Source organism: Rhinolophus sinicus, chromosome 17 (genome assembly GCF_057876585.1).
Source record: "Rhinolophus sinicus isolate RSI-liver-muscle chromosome 17, RSI-T2T, whole genome shotgun sequence".
Taxonomy (NCBI): domain Eukaryota; kingdom Metazoa; phylum Chordata; class Mammalia; order Chiroptera; family Rhinolophidae; genus Rhinolophus; species Rhinolophus sinicus.
This window is the reverse complement of record NC_142517.1, coordinates 123,454,445-123,474,858: the sequence shown is the minus strand read 5'-3', so window position 1 is coordinate 123,474,858 and position 20,414 is coordinate 123,454,445. Positions and strand designations below refer to the sequence as shown.

Sequence of the window (20,414 nt, the reverse complement as noted above, 5' to 3'; positions counted from 1 at the left end):
ACTGATTCAAAGAAATCCTAGAAACAATAAGAAAAAAATGGGGGGAAAAAATGTGTTTATGGACTGATATTGACCAACCTGTATTTTGTTAAATAAAGAAAGCAAAGTTCAGCGTAGTACACATAGCACGGCTCCTTTTGTTTAAAAACTGGGGCGATCTCTATATGCTGTGTGTTTTGGCCTTTGTGTGCCTAGAAGGATTCAAAAGACACTGGTAACATGAATTATCTGTGGGAGAGAAAACTGGAGGGGTAGGTCTGGGGATGTAGGGGAAGGCCAACTTTCCACTGAACATTATTACATTCGATTAGCTTATATTTACATTATCTTTGTGAACCATGTTCATATGTTACCAGTTTTAAATTAAAATGAAAACATTATTACCAAAAAAACTGTTAAGTAACAGTTAGTTGAGCTGAGGTTTATATTTGAAGTTTGTACACAGCCTGGAACCTGAAAGGAAAAATGCCTCCATACTTTTATTTCTTCAGCTCTTCCTCCACATGGCTCATTTCCCAGGTGTTTAAGAAAGGCATACGAACGATTTTCCTGGGGTGAAGTGCATCAGGGAAGGCTTCCTGATAGAAAATTCCAACTGATTCTTGAAAGATGACTAAGAGCTCAGCGTGTGCAGGAGGAGGCGCTTCCAGACAAAAGGAACAGCCTGTGCCTAAAGCCTCGGCATTATCAGAAAACATTATGAAAGGACCCGCCTAAATTCCAAGAAGCTGAGGGAGCGTGTGTGTTTGGAGTGGGGACAAGCCTGGAGAGGTCATCTAGTGTCAGGCGACCTCAAAGAGCTCAGGCTCTATCTCATAGGTGACAGGAGCTACAGGTGGGTTTGGTGCAGGGCAGTGTCTTGTGCTATGTTCAGCTGGGCGTAAGGAAGCCGGGCTGGCCAAACCACAGCCCGGGGAGCTAATGAAAGGCCCAACACCCAGGAACCAAAAACGTCCTCTCTTTGGTGGCTTTATCTTCACAGGCCTGTGTTTGCGGCCTTCCCGTTATAGCATTCTGCCTTAAAAAGGAAATACTCCTGAGAAAGAAGCCAATTACCCGGGGCCCTTGGAGACAGCTGTATTTATCCCTCCTCCTCCCAGCACCGGTCTGCATGTTCCAGTGGGAGGAGCCTGGTTCCTCCCAGGGCTCGACCCACGCCCAGAAGCCAGCCCCAAGTGCAACACCAGCCGCCCCTTTCCCTTTGCGACCCCATGGAGGCTTCTGTTACAGGAAGGCACTAAGTTGTGTGGCAAAACTGGAAAGAAGCCACGCTGCCCCCCAGCCCCACCTCTGAGGCTCCAAGGCTCTCCTCCTTCCCTTCACCTCCTCCTGGACCTCGGTTCTCACTTTTCTGGTCTTCCCACCTTATCTTGTCCCAAACCTGAATTACCTGTGACCGCAAGGGCGACATGGGCAGCTGGATGACCTGTCCACCCTGTGTCCTACCAAGGGCCAGTAACTGAAAACATCAGTAACAGGAGTTTGTCTCCCACGCAGAGAGCCTGCCTGTCGGCTGGGAAAGGTACGCTAGGTGGGGCATCAAGGAGCAGGAAGTGGGAATTCAGACAGAGTCTGAGGACCCTGAAATCCCACTGTCCATGCCCGCTCCTGCCCAGCCCCGAGCAAGCCCAGCCTCCCAATGAGGCCCTTGGAGTTCTACAGGTTCAATTTAGAAGAAAGACTTTACAAAAGAATGTTTTCCCACTTATTAAAAATTATATATGTAGACCACATTGGTTCTTTGTAAAACTCAGAATGTAGAAATAAACAAAAAGAGAACATATAAAATAACCTATAATCCAACTCTTCTGAAGTAACTGATGTTTATTACTTTCGTATACATCCCTAAATCCTTTTTTTTTCCAAAAAAGAATTATATGGCATATTTTGTTTTATAGCCTGATTTTCCACCTACCAAATCATAACCACCGTCTACTACATTACTGTTCTACAACCTCATCTTTAATTGGCTGCAAAGGACCCCATCGTTTAGATGCACCATCGTATATAATCAGCACCTTTGTTATTTCACTCCCATTGTTTGCTCTTGCAAACAGTGCTGCAGTGAACTTTCGTACACCTATACCTTTTATGCTTGCTCAGTGATTTCCTTCACGTATTATAAACTTCTGGAAGGAAAAGGTTTGGCCAAAGGGCATGTACTGTTTTAGGCATTTGAGCTCTTCAGCCAAATGATAGAAAATAAATTTTCTCCATAGAATGAGATCCCATCCCAGCAAAGTGTCAAAGGTGCAGGTCCCCTGCACTTGACACACACCCCCTGGGGATGGGGGACCATGACCAGCAGAGCAGCCTCAAGAAGGGACAGAGAGCATAGGAAATACAATGTGAATTCAGCCATGTTAGGGACCCAACCCATTAGGTCAACAGTGGTGGCTTCATTCCATATGGTGATGCTTATGTGTTAAAACACTGTCTCCCTCAGTCCTCACAATAAGTCCCCAGTGAGGTGGCATCACTGTTTCCAGCTGAGGATACTGAGGCTCAGAGGGGTCAGGATGCTGGCTCAATATCACATAGTTGGTAAGAGCAGAGCCAGAGTCAAAAGAAACATCCGGACTCTGAGGAAGGGGCACCTGCCACAGCCTGAGACCTTGGGTCTGCTGCAGGGGGACTGGGACCACCCTCCCCTTGTTCCTTACCTAATGTTCCCTGGTCACTGGCACAAACACAGGCCACTCAGAGCCAAAGGCAAGTTCCCAGGTGACCTTCCTTAGAACAGCTCTCCCAGAAAAGCTGGCTTGAAAGATTAGAATTCCAATTCAAATCACTTCCATGTGCAGTTGGTGGTGGGAGAGAGTGCTGACATTTGGGTCATTCCGCTCACGGAGATCTGTGGTGTGCCCAGAATGCGCCTCGATTCCTGCTAGAATCTATAGGGGAGACTCAGAGGAGCTTTAATGCTGAGGCTTCCAACAGAGGCTGGAAGGAATGACTAAAGCCATGAACAGTGGATTGCTCATCTCACCGCCAGCACACAAGTCAGTGTCGTGTGTGATAGTATGATTGGAACCAAATAAATAAAAATCAGTGTCTGCAGAGCCAACGTTAACTTTTCCCCACCCTTCTCATGCTCTGGAGTACCTTAAAGAATCTGATCCCCATGTAGAAACATGTGTTCTATTGTTGAACGGTTGTTCCACCTGAGATGTAGCTTCCAGTTACAAGCCAGCTCAGGCAGAAATCCATGTGCATACTTTGCCTAGGAGAAATATTCTTGTCACATAAGAATCCCCCTATTAATCAAAAATCACATTATGGCTCCTGGAATTAAGTTTCTTTTACTACTCTTTATAATAAGCCCGAGATAAGATAAAATTGGTAATTGCACGTTCTCTTCTGATGGGAGATAATACCAAAGTGGTATAGAAATTTGACTTAAAAGAGTATATTCACTTGGCTAATAGGCTTCCATTATGCGGTCTTTACTTATTCGTTCATTACAATTTTTGCCACATATGGAAAACTTTAATTGGAAGTTACTTATTACATTGTTCCTGGGTGTCAGCAGCAGAGGAAAGTTTCAGGTACTCAAAGAAGGATGAACGCAATAGAAGCCCAGGTTTTTATAGCTGGTGAAACCTGCTGAGTAGAAACCTGTTGAGGAGGGCTTTCTCCTCAACACATGACCTTCAGATCAGATTAAGAACCCATTTCATATTGACAAAGCAGTTTTTTTCAGTGGATGAAAGTGCAATAAATAGATTCTAAGTAATGTATTAATACGTGTATTTTATTTTATATATATCACCCATATTGCAGAAGGTAGCTGACCCTACAATGGAGCTACAATCCACAGACAAGGGAGAACGATCAGAAACAAGGCCACCCTTCCTTTTATAGGCTAAACAACAAGCTAGTTTTATGATATTTTTGCAGCTAACGGTTTATGCCTTAATTACCTAATGCCTGTTAATCAATTAAATCATATTTACATTGCCAACATCAGCAAGCCAAACTCAAGTACTTTCACAGGACATATTCCTGATCAAGATACAAAGGCCAACAAACATCTGACTCAACTCATGCAGTTAGAGTAGAAACTGCAGCATGCCAGGGGTTCACACCTCAAAGGTATGGACAGAGCACAGCAGGTGGGGAGGTTGGGGTGCGTGGCGGAGGGGGTGAGGGGGTCTGTGATCCAGAAATAACAATAAGCAGCTTTGTGAATTGTTTTCACTTATATTGCAAAACAGAAGCATTTGGAGCAGAATTGTTTATCCAAGTTGGTTCTTCAGCTTTGGTTTTAACCACTAAAATGAGAACGTGTGCATTTATAGTTGAGAAGAAGTGTGCCTCGTTCAGTCCAGGTAGCAGCTCTACAGGGAAGGCTGGCAGGGACTCCTCAGCATCATCATCGCCACTGTAGACACCAAAGCCAGAAGGATTATGCGCCAGCCCAGCTGGTAAGTGATGCAGCGTGTCAGGAGCCCAGCCTCCCACTCCTGCCCTGTACCAGAGGTGCCAACTGCTCAAAGGGACCCAGGCAGAAAGTTCTCTCTAAATAAGCCAATGACCTGCTTTGGGCTGAACAAAAAGTTGTGAATCAACGCTTCTCTTTGGATTTGACCAGTCCCATATTTATAGAACATGGATCCTTCTCCAGAGTAGTCTTGTGGAAAATCTCTAGCTAAGCTTGCATCTGAACTCTCCCTGCCCTTACAGGTCTCTTTAATGAAACCTTGGGAGACTGATAAAATGAGATGGCAGCCATCCCTGTATAAATTATGGTGGCTCCTTCATCTCTCCCTTCCAAAATCACCACCATTAATTAAGAGCACACCACAGGGGGAGGGGCATGAGGTGTTGGCAGTGACTAGTGAAAAACTGCACCAAAATAGAGAAGCAGCTCACTGAGTGTCCACAAATCATGATTTCAGGAGCTCGTGTGGGGAAATCCAGCACGAAGCAAACTTAAGATGCTGAGAAAGGCCCACCAGCCACCATCAAAAGTAATGGAGCTCCTGGGACACTCCGGCCTCTATCATTTATTCATTCAACAAAAAATGCTGTGTTTGCTGTTAGAACTGACCACACCACCTACCTGCTGCTGCACAGAATGAGTTGAGTTGGTAGTTCTGTTTCTCGTTCTTTCTTTCTCCTTCATGTGCTTCCACTTTACCAATCAACGGTAGTGGGTCTTTGGAGGTAAGAAAATTAACTTTATTACAGGGATAAATGTTAATGCCCACTTGCCATTACCTCTCTACTACCACCCACTAGATCCTGCCACTAACTGAAAATCAGCCCTAAAAAATAAAAAGAAATAAAAAAATAAAAAATCAGCCCTGAGAGTCCCGCCCCCAGGGAAACCCTCCATCCCGGGCACACCAGAACCGCTGGGTAGCCTTGCCTGGGTACCAAGCAGGTCTTATGAATCTCGACTCCACTGCGTAATGAGACCTCGGGCAAGTTACTTATGACTCTCATCCTCCATTTCTCATCCGGAAAATAGTGATAATAATACTCATCACACTGTTGTGTATGCTTGTCACAACAGTGCATGACAATAAATAAATACATGACAGCTGCTTTCTACTTTTAGTATCACTGTTCTCCCCCTTTCTGACTCTGCGTGGGTGTCCCACTGACCTGGGCTCTCACCATCCCCAAGAAGAACCCATGCGGTATCTAACTCCTAAGTATTTGCTGACTCCACTCTCCCTGAGAGGAATACTAGCCTTCTATTCTATATCTCTATCAAATGACTGTGGTTCTCCTCCAAAACCCTGGAGAAGAGACGCCCTCCTGCAGAAGTCTTCCTAGGTGGACTTTACCTGTGTCCAGTCGCACTCTTTTTCAGTCTCCCAGCAAGAAAGAGAAAACACACTCAGACGAGATTCCAAACAGATTTTAATAAAGGGGCCACTTACAGAAATATGATAGTGCTTTGAAAACCACCATAGGAAACCAAAGCCCCAGAGATTAGCAATAGCAGGAAACTATATCCATCCCTTGGCCTAAAGAGGATGGTTTCCTTGGAGCCTGGTGAGAGGTGGAGGCAGGCTGGAGCTGGCCAAACCCAGATAGAAGCCAGAAGCAGGAGCCTAGGAGATATGCGTGCAAGTCAGCCATGTTGGACCCAGAGCACAGGACAGGGGAGGGAAGGGAATGCATCTGAGATGCGGGTAGGGGCATGAGTGGGGAATAAAGCATACCCCTGTTATTCCAGCTCCTCCGTTAGGCTCTGCAAACAGGATAACTGGAGAGGAATCTGCTATTTGGGACACCTACATTTTCCATTTGAGGATCTGTTGTTGCTATGGTATTGTTAACACCCCAATATAGTTATATGTTCCCCATAAGCCTTAATCCATGTCTTCTACTTCCTCTGGATTTCCTTCTAGATGGCAGAGCATGTACCATTTATTGTGTACCTACTAGGTGCTCAGCATGGAGCCACATTTGATCCTCACAATAATCCTGTAAGGGCTCAGGGTTTGAAGACGAAGACACGGAAGCTCAGAGAAGATAATTCTTGCCCAAGATCACTCAGTCAGATCTGAATCTAGCCCTCGCTGTGAAGCCTGCAATTCTGCCATAAGACTCCGTGGTTTTCGTGAAAGAGTGCCAGCCCTGCCTGTCCACCGTGGTCAGCTACCTCGCAGCCTCTCTTCTGGCCTTTATTATTTGTTCCATTAACAGGATCCACTCAGCACTCAAACCTGAACCTAACCTGTCCTGTCTATTATCACCTCCCTGAGTCGTGTCGGATGGCCCAAACTGCATTCGTGTCCTTCTCCTGCCACTTCCCTTCTGTGGGCAAGACAAGATTCGTCTCCAGCACAAGGATTCATAGTCCAGCCTGCAAAGGGAGGAGAGAAGGCGAGGAACTGACTTTCCAGCCTCAGAAATCAGAGGAAGTTTCTGACTCCCACTCTGATTCAAAGGGTCAGGAAGTCCTACACAAAAAAGGAATTTAAGAGGCAGGGCAGTCAAAAAAAAAAAAAAGAAAGAAAAAGACAAATGTCCACTATGAGGTAATTTAAAATCTTTTAAAAATAAGCAAGATTCTCATCTCTGTGCAAGCTTTGGGGCATAGTTCCACCAGAAGTGACAAAGGAGAGCGGCTGGGCCAAGGGTCCTCTCCGGCCTTCACTGTGCGAGTTCTGTGTGTTGGCATGCTCACCAGCTAACTCAGTGGCAGGGTGAAGAGGCAGTGGCTTGCTATTTTCAACATGAATACAGATCTTTAAAAAGCTATGTTGTCCATGTTCCTGCCTCTGAACGCCACCACATCAGCTTTCCTGGTTCCCATGCTGAGGTCCTTGCCTGTCTCACCGTGCTTCCTTCCATCTAGCTTCCATCCCTCATGCTGCAGCACAGGCAGCCCATTTCCTCACTTCACAACCTTGTAGAGATGGGGAACAGCTGGTGCTTGATCCTCTGGAGAATAACTTTTCAGAGGTTTGTTTTAGTGGAAACACCAGGATCCTGAGGAATTTTCCTCTTTGTTTGAAAATGAATGACTTCCTCTTGAGGCTGCTCTGAGGGGCTTCCACCTGAGTTGTGGTAACTTCAAAGGCTCCCCACATTTCTGTGCCAGAGGCCAGAGGCCAGCTGGGGCCTCCTCCCGCAGCTTCTGCCCGGGACTCTGCAGCCTTGGCCTCAAACCCACCACTTAGAAGCTGGAAAAGGGTCCTGTGCACATGTGTGATGGGCACAGGCGTCTGCGTTTGCACGGACGCATACGTCGGCTTGTGTTTGGGAGTGGGTGTGTGTAGCCAAAATACATTTCCCTCCTTCCATGGTTAAGAATCAGCCCTGGAAAGCAAAGAGACGAGGGGAGACAGCATTCGGCTAAGATCTTGCATCTTCAGTTTAAGTTTGTAATAAATATTTATGACCAAGTTACAACAAGTCCTGAAAAAGAGGCTTTGACTAGAAACACAGATACTTACCATTGTGCTAATTACAGGCTTCTGCTGGCCATCCCCATATATACTTTATGTTCATTTTTAATGCTCTGCAGTGGTTCTTTTCTTCCTTTTTTAAAAACCGTGCCTAGCGAGCAGCTGTTTCCTATATGCAGCTGGGTTCTGTAACAGACAACTGTTTCTCTTTTAGTAACTTTGTCAAGCTTAATTTGAGATTAATCTGACTGCAGGTGTCAGGTAAGAACAGGACTTTGTTCCTGATGACCAAGAACTCTGCGGGGGGCGGGGGAGGGAGGGAGGCCCAAGAGCAAGAGGGCGGGCGTGCTGGTCAGGAGGCCAGAAGACCAGGAACTTGGCTGGGCCTGGGAGAGCTGCATCCATCCTCACCTGGCTGTGAGCTGGCACCACGTTTCCATCATGGACTCCACGCCTGGGTCCACAGAGAAAGAGGCTCTATAGGCAGAGTAGCAGAGCATTTTAATTGCCATGTTGCCAGTGACATAGAACCTCACAAACAACCCCCATAAATCACACCCTGACAGCTCCCGGGCTTGTCCAACGCTAAACACAAGTGGACGCCTCTTTCACGTCGACTCCTCTTAAGTTGTAGGCAGCACCATCACCCTTCAGCAAACATCTGTAGTTCATCTTATCGTTTGAAGAAATATATGAGTTTCACTGTCTTTTTTTTTTTCTTTAAGTTTTTTGCAGCTTCTGCTCCTTGATTTGTTTGAAGGCCATCTGCTACATATAAAATTGGGGGTGAGGGGCAGACTGTGGAAAAGAAACATTTGGGAGACGTACAGGCTGGGAGAAAATGCAAACCCTGCAAATGCTTTTGTCAGCTTCGAGGGGCAGACCACTTTCCTTTCTGAACCCCCAGCCCCTCACTGAGTGTTGGACTTGGGACATCACTGTGGGTTCTGGCTGGTGCTTGTTCTGGTTCTGTCTCCTGGCTGGTACTCTACCACTCAGAACAAGAATCCCAGCACTGGTGATTCTGAGGTCTCTCAAACTTTGAAAACGCATGCTGGAGCTGACCTCCCAAGCTCCCTAAAGATGTCCCATGAACTGCAGGACTAACAGGGGCACCCAGGAACCTTGGACGATGTTTCTCACGAGAATTCAATGAAGCCCCAGTCTCAGGAGTGTCTGTCATGGCATGAAGTTACCACAGGGTGGTAGAAGTTGTGCAGTTGCCTGTTCTCACTCAGTCAAGCGTTCTTCCATAAGAAGCAAAAGAGAAAAGAAACCAAGTGCCTGTATGCAAATAACGGTAGGCAGGGGCTTCCTGCACCTCCTGCCCAAAGGGAGGTGTCTGAGCTGAAGCTGGCTTCAGGAAGGAACCAGATATTTAAACATTTGACCCCTGAAATCCTCACCACCCCTAACTATGCCCAGTCGGGTTTCCTCGGCCCTAACATGGGCCAGGCAGCCTGCGTTGCTCAAGTTCCAGGGACTACCACTCTGCTTGCCAGGAAACAAACTCAAAGGATGTGTCTGATGACTAGGGTAATGGCCGGTTTGCCACTGAAGCAGAGCTAAACAGTGATGACGATGGTGGAGATTTCATCATAACACCAGCTTTCCCTTCGCCCTGGAAGATTCTGTCCTTATTGTGTCAACCAAAGAGGTTCTTACAAATCCCAAAGCTTCCAACAGCCAGTTTCATTTTCCCATCCTTCTCACAAGGTCCAGAATGCTTTGGTAAAACTGAGTAAGCGTTTGTTGTTATCATCATTAGTATCCGCAGTATTTGTTTGGTCACTCTAACTTACACACAAGCGGTGTGAAGTTCCCGATCAGTCCTTTGTAGGGTTCTCCTGCCTTCATTTCCCCTGCAGTGCTCTGGCATGCAGCCACAAGTAATGCATCGAGCCACAGGTTTTTAAGCCACATTTGAGCCTCTGCTATTGAATAAATTAAAGTATTATCAGCTTTGTTGTGTTCAATGAAAGGCCCTTCTCCGGCGAAGTGCTCAGAGTCCATCCAGCTGGGCACCCCAGAAAGGTCTTACTTGGCCATGTGACTTTGCCAGTGGTGAGAAGGCAGTGTGGGGCCACAGTGGCTTCCTTCACGTACCAAGGGGCTGTCACTGTCCCCACCCCACCCCGCCCCCCTAACAAGGCCGGTAGAAAACCCAAAGCAAGTAATCATGGAAATTCCTTGAGCAACAGCACAGATTTACCGAACTCTGTCAAGCCCACAGATTTATGGGACAGAGAACATTTTACCTGAAGGAAAAAAAAAAAGAAAAAAATGACTTTCTTGTCAATCACCTCCTACAAGCCTAGAAAAGAAACTTGCTTGCAGTTATTAGCCGCTTGGTGGAGAATTGCAGAAAAGTTGCTTAAAAGAGTTGATTCATTGGTAAAAGTGGAGGGGGTAGGGACTCCAGGAAGGTCTCCTCCCTGCCAGAGCCGCGTTTTCTCCATAGCTGCCTGTGAAACACTTGTGCTGTCCTGCGATTATGGTATGATTTGTTGGTGCACTTTCATGTAGAAACGCCTGCATCACTGAGGTCGGCAGCGCTACCTTCTTGACAGTTCCAGATGTTGTGAAGATGAAATGCCTCCTGCTTGAGGAACGGTGCAACTCGGAGCCCCGAAAGGTGTTCTGAATACTGTTTAAAAAGGCATCTGTCTTAAAATAATTTCAACATCTCACTCGTCTATTTATAAGCCCTGTCAGGTGGGTTTCTTGGGCCTTCTCAGACTATTTTAAAGGGCTCGCTTTTACATCAAGATACTTTAACCAATGATGACTCAAACCTTTGCCCTGTTTCTTTCTCTGCCTGGGCCCACCTATTTGACCTGCCTTCCAACACTGTTGATATCTCTTTATATCAGTCTTGCTGCAGAGGGGACTTCATGTCTTTCTGTCGGGTCCATCACCTCCAACAGGGCCTGGCATCAGAGGCGGGAGTGACAAGCTGCCTATCACTGGCCTGGATTGACTCAACATTCATGGGTAAAGAGGCAACAAAAGACCCTGGGCCCGGCCCCACTTCTCCCTCAGACCCCATAACTCACCACACTGTCGACCTCTTCAAACAGGAATAAGCACTGACCCTTACCAGGGTTTTGGAGTGACGTCTGAGCTTGCGTCTCCACGGGTGAACACGTATGCCCGAGACCACCCTTTCGAAGACCATGCTAGCTCGTCCCGGTGCACAGTAATGTTATTCTTGGGTCATTTAACTTCACTCTCAGAGAAGAGTCGAGAATGGTGCTAAGTTGTAAATCACTCTCCTCTGGAATGGATTTGTGCCAGAACCGATCGGCCTGAGCATTCCTGCCTTGCTTGACATGGTAAAGAGATTATGGTATGTAAAATTCGGCTAAACATAGCTTGTTTCGATTTCCTACTTTCCTGGTTGTCTGTCTTGCTATGAAAGGTTAAGACCTAGGAGGGAAATGGCATCCATGCTGTGGAATCACTCTCAATCCAGGGCAACACTTCCCACTTAGATGGGGTCCATACATGGCTATCATGCAAGGCTCAGGCCCATCAGATAGATATTTGTAAACTTGGCCTTTGGGTGATTTTAATTGGTCCTTCTTCCAAAGTTACAAAAACAGACAGCAGGAAACACGGAAGCTGGTCTGTGGTGGTCTCAGCTTGTAAATCCCTGTTCACATGTTCACCATTTCACACAGTTGATATTAGCCTTCACTTTTCCCTGGTGTCATTAGCTGAGTCCTAAAACTGCAGTGACCTCAATTTTAGCTGACATGGTTGCCATATTGGGGACTCTTCCTGAAATTCTTCAACCCATGTGGAGAACGGTTTCTCAAATTGCAGTCTCTCGAGATTTCATTTTGTGGTCTAAATATCCAATTTAAAAATAATAATAATAATAATAAGGTTTTCTCACTTCTTGCTGTGCATTGAACCACATATGTCCCCCAGCCTAGAGATGAGAACAGTGACGCACATCAACAACGTCACTGTCTTCAAATCCCCGGAGCGCTTTGGCTTTCTGGAATGTAAATTTCCAGCAGGTGAAAGACCCAGAGTGCTTACCTGAATACACATGGCGATGGTACCCAGGTTGTGGAATCAGGTCAGCAGGCGAGAAGGCGAAGGTGCCCGGTGACAGAGAGGCCCACACTCTACCCCTGCGCGCACAGAAAGGAGGGGGGCTGCCAACGTGGTCAGATACACGTGAGCAAAGACATCTGCAAATTAACAAATCCCAGCCTCTGGGGCCGTGTCATGCATTCGTCCTGCTGAATAAGGTAGAACCAGAAAGTAATTTTGATGAGCATTCGTCCAAGCTATTTATCAAAAGAAATTACACAACCGCGTTGGAGGCTGGGATTTTTACCCAGGTATTCTTGGGTTCATTGTTGTGATTTCACAGAGGGAGGCAGACTTGTCAGGCGGCAACGTCCTCTTAGCTTGTTTTCTGCGCGGTGGTAGTCAATATAAAAGGAACCCTGAAAGAAGACATTTTAACATTGTAAGCTCAAGAAAACAAACCAGAGGAGAGAAAGTCCTTCTTTCATTTTTTCCCACTACAGGAGTAAGCAGCAAAATGTCCCCCTTTTGCAGGGAACCAATACATCAGCAGTCCTAACTGAGAGAGAAATTTCCTCTCATGCAAGATATGAAAGAAATACTTGAATCCAAAGGCTTACTAAGGGTGATGGAATCTTTATTAATTATTATTTAAAATTATTTTCCATAAAAGGAAATAGCTCTGGATTAAGATGAATATTCTGAAAATGGCATTTATAGAACTTATAAATCTGTGCATAAATGTCTTTGTACACGTCTATGCATTTTTTTTTTTTGCAAAAAATTTATTTTCTGTTTCTATTTGTGCTGCCACTGATACACTACTTCCCAAGTGATCTGAAGCAATAATATTTGCAACTTTATGCATTTTCTGGGCTCTGTAGAGAGGATAGGAAATGTTCTTTGAAGCGTGGAATGCATTTTTCAAATAGGTAAAGTCAGACCAACAAATCACTGGCAACTTCACCTCTGATTTGCCGGCCTTTGTTACAACTCACAGGATCTAGCACTTATACTTGAAACACTTCAAGAGAGTGTCTTTTTTTTCCCTCTTCAGACGCTTCTCTTGACTTCTTGCCTCCATGCAGTGGGAGGGTCTGCAGCACAATGGGAGATAGCCAGGCCGGGCCTCAGCCCAGAACTGGAGGAAGTGGTCAGTGTCCTCATCCTCCGCAGAGCTGGGCTCCCAGCACACAGTGAGGCCAGATGCCTCAATGCGGCTAAGGAAGGCCGAAATACCTGCAGTGAAGCAAAGTTTAAAAAAACAAAAACAAAAAAAACAGGATCTTTTTCTTCATTTCAGCAGTCTCGACTGGCTGCCTAAAGAGAAGCTGTCATTCCAGGTTTGCAGAATGGCTGTGCAGACAGGACTAAACCAGAGGTCTCCAAACTCTGCCACCTGGCTTAAGCCCCAAAAATTCAGTCAGCAAGGTATGACTTCCCAATACTCCCAAGTAACTCTTCTTCTATTTGAAAATACCTGCATTTCTCACCCCTGGCATAGAGATGTTTCATGTCATTCAGATAAAAGCCCAGTTTGACTGCACGTGGATATTTATTGGACATGTTAGAAACAAACCTCTGAAGGACAAAGAAGTCTCCTTTCTCCACAGGAAACCCGAATATCTTTATGGCCACAACAACCTGGGGTCTTTGGAAACATCTGGAAGCCTACAGTCGACGCTACCTCTCCCCCACATTTGTTGTAGAAGCAGCATCCAGCCACTGGTGCCGAAGGAAGCAGCCTCAGACCTGATCCCCCCTCCGTTAGTGTGACAAGGGCCGAGGGCCCGCGGTGCCTCGCCCAGCCCTGGCCCACTGTGGGCACTCCGCCAGTTCTTAGCAATGCAGCGTGTGTGGAAAACAGGGCTTTGCGTACAGACAGCCGCTTCCCAGGGACCGTGCTTGGGGCTTGATGTGCCCTGTTTCGTGGGAGCTGAGCAGCTGCCTCCCTGAGCCTGGGGATTTCTCAGTCGGTGGAGGAAATCCTCTAAGTATTTACAACCATTTAACAACTGCCTATATCCTGACAGTTTTACCTCCCAAATTTCTCTTGATACATGCCTCGCAGCCTCCACACCACCCACACCTCTGACCCCTGCCTGCGCTGATCTCCCTGCTTCTGCCTTTCTCCAAGGGGCAGCCAAAACAATCTCTTTACAATGCAGATCTGCTTAAAAACCTGCAGTGACTTCTCAATGTGTTCAGGATCAAGATCAAAAAGCTTACAGGAACCTTCTAGGCCCTGATGGCAGAGCCCTTGCCTCATCCCAGTCACTCTCTCTGGGCCCCACCTGTACTGGCTTTCCTGCATTTGCTCAGGGCCTTTGCAAATCCTGTTTCCTCTTCTTAGGGCATGCCTCCCCCCCCCCCCCCCCCCCGCCCCCAACTGGCCTTTATGAGCTCATGCTGGCCTTTCAGCTCTCAGCTCAAATGCCATGGCCTCAGGAAGGACCATCTTGACAGGTCAAATTGCTACCCTCCCCACATACATACACATATGTCTCTGCAGCAGCCCCATGGTGCCCTGCTAAGCATGGCCCCAATTATGAGATCATTTGATTAGTAGGGGTTTTCCTCCTAGACTCTAAGTTCTTTGAGGGAGGAGCAAAGCCAGTTTTGTTCAATCTTTTATCCCCAATGCCTAGCACAGTGCCTGAAGAACGTGGCATATAGTAGGTGCTCAATAAAAATGAATCGAATGAAAGAATAACTGGCAGACTGACAGGCAGGGGAAGGAAGGAGGGAAGGAAGGAAGAATGAGAGGGAGGGAGGGAGAGAGGCTGGCTAGCTGGAGAAACAATAACAACCAACTCCAACACTACCTGAATTCCTCTCCATTTCTAAATCCCCAAATCCCTGAATCCCATATATATCACTTCTCTTATCTCCACATACTTTTCAGTGAATCAAGAAAGCAATGTTGCAAAGTCTAAGAGGAAATGAGAGGGATGGTAGGTTCTTCCATGATTACTGGTTCATTCATTCATTCCTTCATTCATTCCATAAACACCGTGTGCCAGGCCCTGTGTTCATTGCTGGGAAGAAACATGTGGCACAGGGGGCAGGAGCTGGTATATCTTGCTGACCCGACTTCACCTTAGCCAAGTCACCCACCACCCTGAGCCACAGGTTCTCCGTCTGTAAAATGAGGAGGTTGGATGGCCCCTAAGGACCCTTCCAATGCTAATATTCTATTGCCCCAAAGCGGATGGCGCTTCTGCTGCTGCTGCTACTGATGATGATACTATTACTGATAATAAACATTGTTAATTGAGCACTTAGCCCAGACAAGGCACTATATCATCTCATTTGATTCTCAGCTACCCTGTGAGAGAGCTGCAATTCTCCATGGCAATTTTATAAATAAGGGAAACTGAGGCAAAAGTAGTTAGCTGAGTTGACAATGGTCAACAGCTAAGAAATGACAGCGTTGAGATGTAAACAAACATCCCCCTGACTCTACTTCGCTACACCACCTCAAATTGCATGATGCCTTCTAACAACCTAGGATGTGGGTCAGGTACTGGCCCCAAAACCCACCCCCACCTCTTCCCCAGCTACTCAGCTTCTCCTGCACACAACAGCAGATTCATAAGCAGCCACACTCTGCAGAGGTCAGAATGAAGGGGCTCAGGGTTCCCGGGACGAAGGCACAACTACCCTTCACACGATGAGTGTTTCCCCTGTATTCGGTGTCAGGTCAGCTTTCTGTCCCCACGCTGAACCATCCCCGCTCTATTGCAATGGGAGGGAGTTGGGTTAGATGTGGCGGGAAATGTTCTGTCACCCGATGCGGTCATGAGCTCTGAGAGGCACCCAGGCACTCTTGGGGGGTGTTGGAGATGGTCTAACAGAAAGGGTGATGTGTGTCATAGAGAAGAATTAGAACACTGATCAGGAACACAGAACCTCAGTTGCAATAGTGGAATTACATTATTGCAATACCACATCTCCCGATGGAGATAGAGCTCAATTCTGTCAATCAACCCAATAACTATTTATAAGAGAAAATGCTATGTGCCAGGCACTGTTTCTAGGTGTGAGACAACAGAAAAAAATCCATGCTGCCATGAGGCTTATAACCTAGTGCAGAGAGACAGAGAGGAAAACAAGAACAAAAGGGCAGGAAATGTTTATGTACACAGGCGCCTGTGGGTTTTCAGGTGAGGAAGAGTTGTAATGACCTGAGCAGCTTACATCATATGGTGGGAGACAGGGGAACTCAGCTCTCTGCTGAGCAGGTAGCACATGTGTCATGCGGGGTGGCATGTGGGGTCTCTGGTCTCGCTCCCCACATAAGAATGCAGCTATGGTGAGGCCAAAAAGGAACACCCACGGAGCCCTAGATAGGGGAGTCATACCACTATACTCTGTACCTCTGCAATCCGCGCTTGCTAGCTCAGCCACCATCTTCTTGCTAGCCCCTATTTCCTGCTAGCGTAGCCACGGTAGTTATATTAGTGGCCAATGGCTCACTGGTTACAGCTGATGGCCAACTAGCCACAGCTGATGGCCATCCAATAACAGTTGATGGCCATTTACTACCTGAGCCAGTACCTTTCCATGTGAGGCTGAAAGCCTGGAAACTGCACTCCTGGCTCTGTCCCCACAACAATGTTAACTCAGTTGGTCCTCACCTCCATCCTAGGAGGTAAGGTGGTACCTCAGGACAGCCATGAAGGGAGCTCCAGGGACCTGGCCTTCTGGTGCAGCCCTTCACTGTGCCCTTCAGTGTGGGCTGTACCTGGTGCCTGGCTTCTAACAAACCACACATGGCACAAGTGATAAGATGTCACATAGAAAATTAAGTAACAAAAAGACTGACCTCTGACTCTCTTCCTCTCTCTCTCTCTCTCTCTCTCTCTCTCCCCGTGTGTGTGTGTCCCACTCAGGGAGAAGCAAAGCTGTCATTGCGAGAAGCCCAATAAACCCATGTGGCAAGGACCGAGTCTCTGGCCAATAGCCAGCGAAGACCAGAGGCCACCAACAACCTTGTGAGTGAGTTTGGAAGCAGACCCTCTCCTGGTGGAGCCCTGAGAAGACTGCAGTCCAGACCAGGCCTTGATGACACTCTCAGGAAAGATTGGGCCTCAGAGGCACCAATGAGCAATGCCCACACTCCTGACCTACAGAAACTGTGACACTAGAAATGTTCGTTATTTTAAGCCACCGAGTTTTGAGTAGTTCTTTGCACAAAAGGCAATACATTATCTATGCAGGTACCGTTTTTAAGGGTGATAACACTGACGCACAGAGAGGTAAATTAACTTGCCCCAGGACATAGAGCAAGTAAGTGTCAGAGCCAGGATTTGAACTCTGGCAGTCTGGCTCCCAGAGCCCACATGATTAAGCATCACGGGATGCTTCCATAAGATGGCATTTGATTAAAGTATCTATTTGTACATCTGTTTCTCTCATCAGACTGTGCTGTCTGTTTCAGGTCTGTGTGCCTGGCACGTGGTCAGCACCCAGCTCACAGGAAGTGCTCTGCAACAGTCAGATGAGTGCAGCCAGGAGGGTGGAAGTGAGCAGAGCAGGTTGTCCCCGTGACTGTGGCCTCACACCAGAGAAGCACAACACAGTAAAGGTGGGGAGAAATGCCCCCCAGGTCCCTATCAGCCCCAAGTTTCCTGCATGGAGTTTTGTGGGGTTTTTCTGAAACCCATTTTTTTGCTGAGACATATACAACTCCAACAAAAGCATGTTAGATTTGGCCCAAGTTTAATATCCTTGATATGATCTCTAATCTTTTTCAGGTGCATCTCACATTCAGGAATCTTTATTTGGCTTCCAAACAGCAAGTTGTCTCTTATACCAAAAAATATGTGAGTTGTATCTGTTTATCTTAAGTAACCACTGAAAGATATGTTTATAACTTTATGGGAATGTCCTACAAGCCTGTTAAACATCTGTTATTGTTGAGTGTACACTTTCAGATGGGTATTTTGGATCTTCTTTTTTTTTAACAAACATCTAGGGAGATTTTATTTTATTTTATTTTTTCTGGTGCTAAGTAACTGTGAACTCACCTCTTGCAAGCTTGAGGCTTTGTGCAGGAGGGTGGGAAAGCCTAGGGAGCTGACACCCAGCAGAGGCAGAGCCAGGTGGAGGCGGAGCTGACCAGGGGGCGGGGCTTCCACAACCGTAGGGCTGGAAGTGTGTGGAGTGGGGAGGGGCGCAGGAGAGGGGCGGCTCGACCTCTCCACCCGGCGGAGCAGATCCGTGCAATATGAGGGCGCATCGTCAGCATCAAGCTGAATCCTACGTCTGCAACCTAGTGCTGTGGGACTTTGTCTCCGAGCCTCAGTTTACTGGTCTACAAAATGGAAGTCATGATAAACACCTAGACAACGTAAGAAGAGGTTTGCTTTGAGTACTTCCTGTAAAAGTAGCACCTTTTCGACACTTTTAAGGTAGCATGTTGACTTGACAGCGACTAAGCCCGAGATGAAAAGCTGTTACAGGAAACTGCCTGAGAGCACACCTGTGCAGGGCTCTGGGAAGGGGCTTAAAGGGGCGCCTGTTTTCTATGCTAGCACCTCGGGTGGAATATGGCTCCCTAACTGGAGGTAAATCAGGAAGGCTCTCTGGAAGCCTGCAGGGTCCTTGGCTTTATGGGAGGGGCGCAAGAAAGAGAAGCCTTTGGCACTGCCTGGAGTTCATGCCCGAGTGCCTTGCAATTCCAGGAGCACCTATACATGCATCCTTTGCTTTTTTAACTAATGGACCTTACGTTGAGCAGTTTTAGGTTTACAGAATAAAATAAATGAAAAGTATGAGCTCCCTTATATCCTGTCACAAGCCCTAATTTCCCCTATTTTTAACATCTTGCACCAGTGCAGTACATTTGTTACAATTGATGAGTGAATATTGATACATTATTAGTAATTAAAATCCATGGTTTACATTAGGGTTCACTTTGTGTTGAACATTCTATGGGTTTTGACAAATGTGTAATAACATAGGAGTGTATCCACGATTATAGTACCACGCAGAAAAATAGCTTCACTGCCCTAAAAATCACCTGTGTTCCATCTGTTAATCCCTTCCGTCCTCTTCCCACCCGCCCCCACCCCCAGCCCCTGGCAATCATTAATCTTTTTACCATCTCCATAGTTTTGCCTTTTCCAGAATGTTATATAGCTGGAATCATATAGTATGTAGCCTTTCAGATTGGTTTCTTTCACTTACCTGTATTCATTTAGGGTTCTTCCATGACTTTTTGTGGCTTGAAAGCGCGTTTCTTTTTAGTGCCGAATAACATTGCATTGTAGGTATGGACTGCAGTTTGTTTATCGATTCATCTATTAGAGGACGTCTTGGTTGCTTCCAAGTTTTAGCAATTATGAATAAAGCTACTATAAACATTTGTGTGCAGGTTTTTTGATGGATATAAATTTTCAACTTATTTGGGTAAGCACCAAGGAGTACAGTTGCTGGATAATATGGTGAGAGTATGTTTAGTTGGATAAGAAACTGCCAGGCTGTCTTCCAAAGTAACTGTGCTCTGTTGTACTTCCAGCAGCAATGAATAAGAATTCCTATGGTTCCACATCCTCACCAGCGTTTAGTGTTGTCAATGTTTTGGGTTTTGGATTTTGTTGGTGTAGTAATGACATTGCCACTACACACCATTTTAATAGTGTGTGTAGTGGTATCTCCTCGTTGTTTTAACTTGCAATTCCCTAACAATATATGATAATTAGCATCATATGCATCATTTAAAATAATGAACTCAAAGGAAATAAGTGAAAATGGAATTTGCCAGCTCTCTAAGGTGTGCTATACAGTCATTGCTGTATTTAGTATATGAATTTCACTGAAGATCACAGGGGAGAAGGTTCAGGCCTCCTTGCCAGGAAACCTGGGCTTCTCTTAAGGAGCAACTTGTTCATATTCATAATCAATCATTTGCTTTGTTTACTTTTTGCTTTAGCTACCAGGAAGCTCAAGGTGATCTCTAAAAACGACACAAGATTTATGGTAGGTATTTCTACACACCAACCTTACACGTCATTTTACCTTACAATCCTACCCTTATTTTTCCCTTCTCTCTAATTTCCTCAGTTATTTGGAGCTGAGAAATGGGTCAGGGACTAAAGTGATAAATAGGTACACACAGGCTTCTGTTGTGTTGGACCCCATCTCCATTGAACTGGTTTGAGCTACCAGCTCCCTCCCTACACCCAACCCAGAAGGCAGGAGGAGGCTGACAACCCCAGCATCCATCACAGATACTGTGGAAATTCCATGGGGAAACAGAAAGTAGTTGGGTCTCATTCCAAGGAAAAAATAAGCTTTAGTGGCAGAAGTCCCTGGGGCCACTGATGGGTGATAAGGAATGAGAACTAATCACAAAATAAAATGAGAGGAAAACTACATGCAAAAATTACATTTGCCATGGCTTTCCATGAACTGCTCGACCCAATTTTGTACATCTGAGTGCCAGATAACAAAACAAAACAAAACAAAATACCAAAAAAAGATGCA

At 46.2% G+C, this 20,414-nt stretch overlaps 1 long non-coding RNA gene across 3 annotated transcripts in view; it reads right to left on the bottom strand.

The window, feature by feature from the left end:
- Positions 1-3,777: 3,777 nt before the first annotated feature.
- LOC141567238 (uncharacterized) overlaps positions 3,778-20,414 on the bottom strand; it is an 81,093-nt gene continuing 64,456 nt past the window's right edge. Inside the window, exons 3-8 of one of the 3 annotated variants that reach the window (XR_016019663.1) lie at positions 12,229-12,340; positions 11,925-12,130; positions 8,286-8,351; positions 7,923-8,060; positions 5,066-7,785; positions 3,778-4,384 (exon numbers count right to left, since the gene is read on the bottom strand). This is a non-coding gene — a long non-coding RNA (uncharacterized LOC141567238). Of the gene's footprint in view, positions 4,385-5,065; positions 8,061-8,285; positions 8,352-11,924; positions 12,131-12,228; positions 12,341-20,414 lie in introns of all 3 variants that reach the window. The other 2 variants (XR_016019664.1, XR_012489734.2) reach the window with 2 other exon arrangements.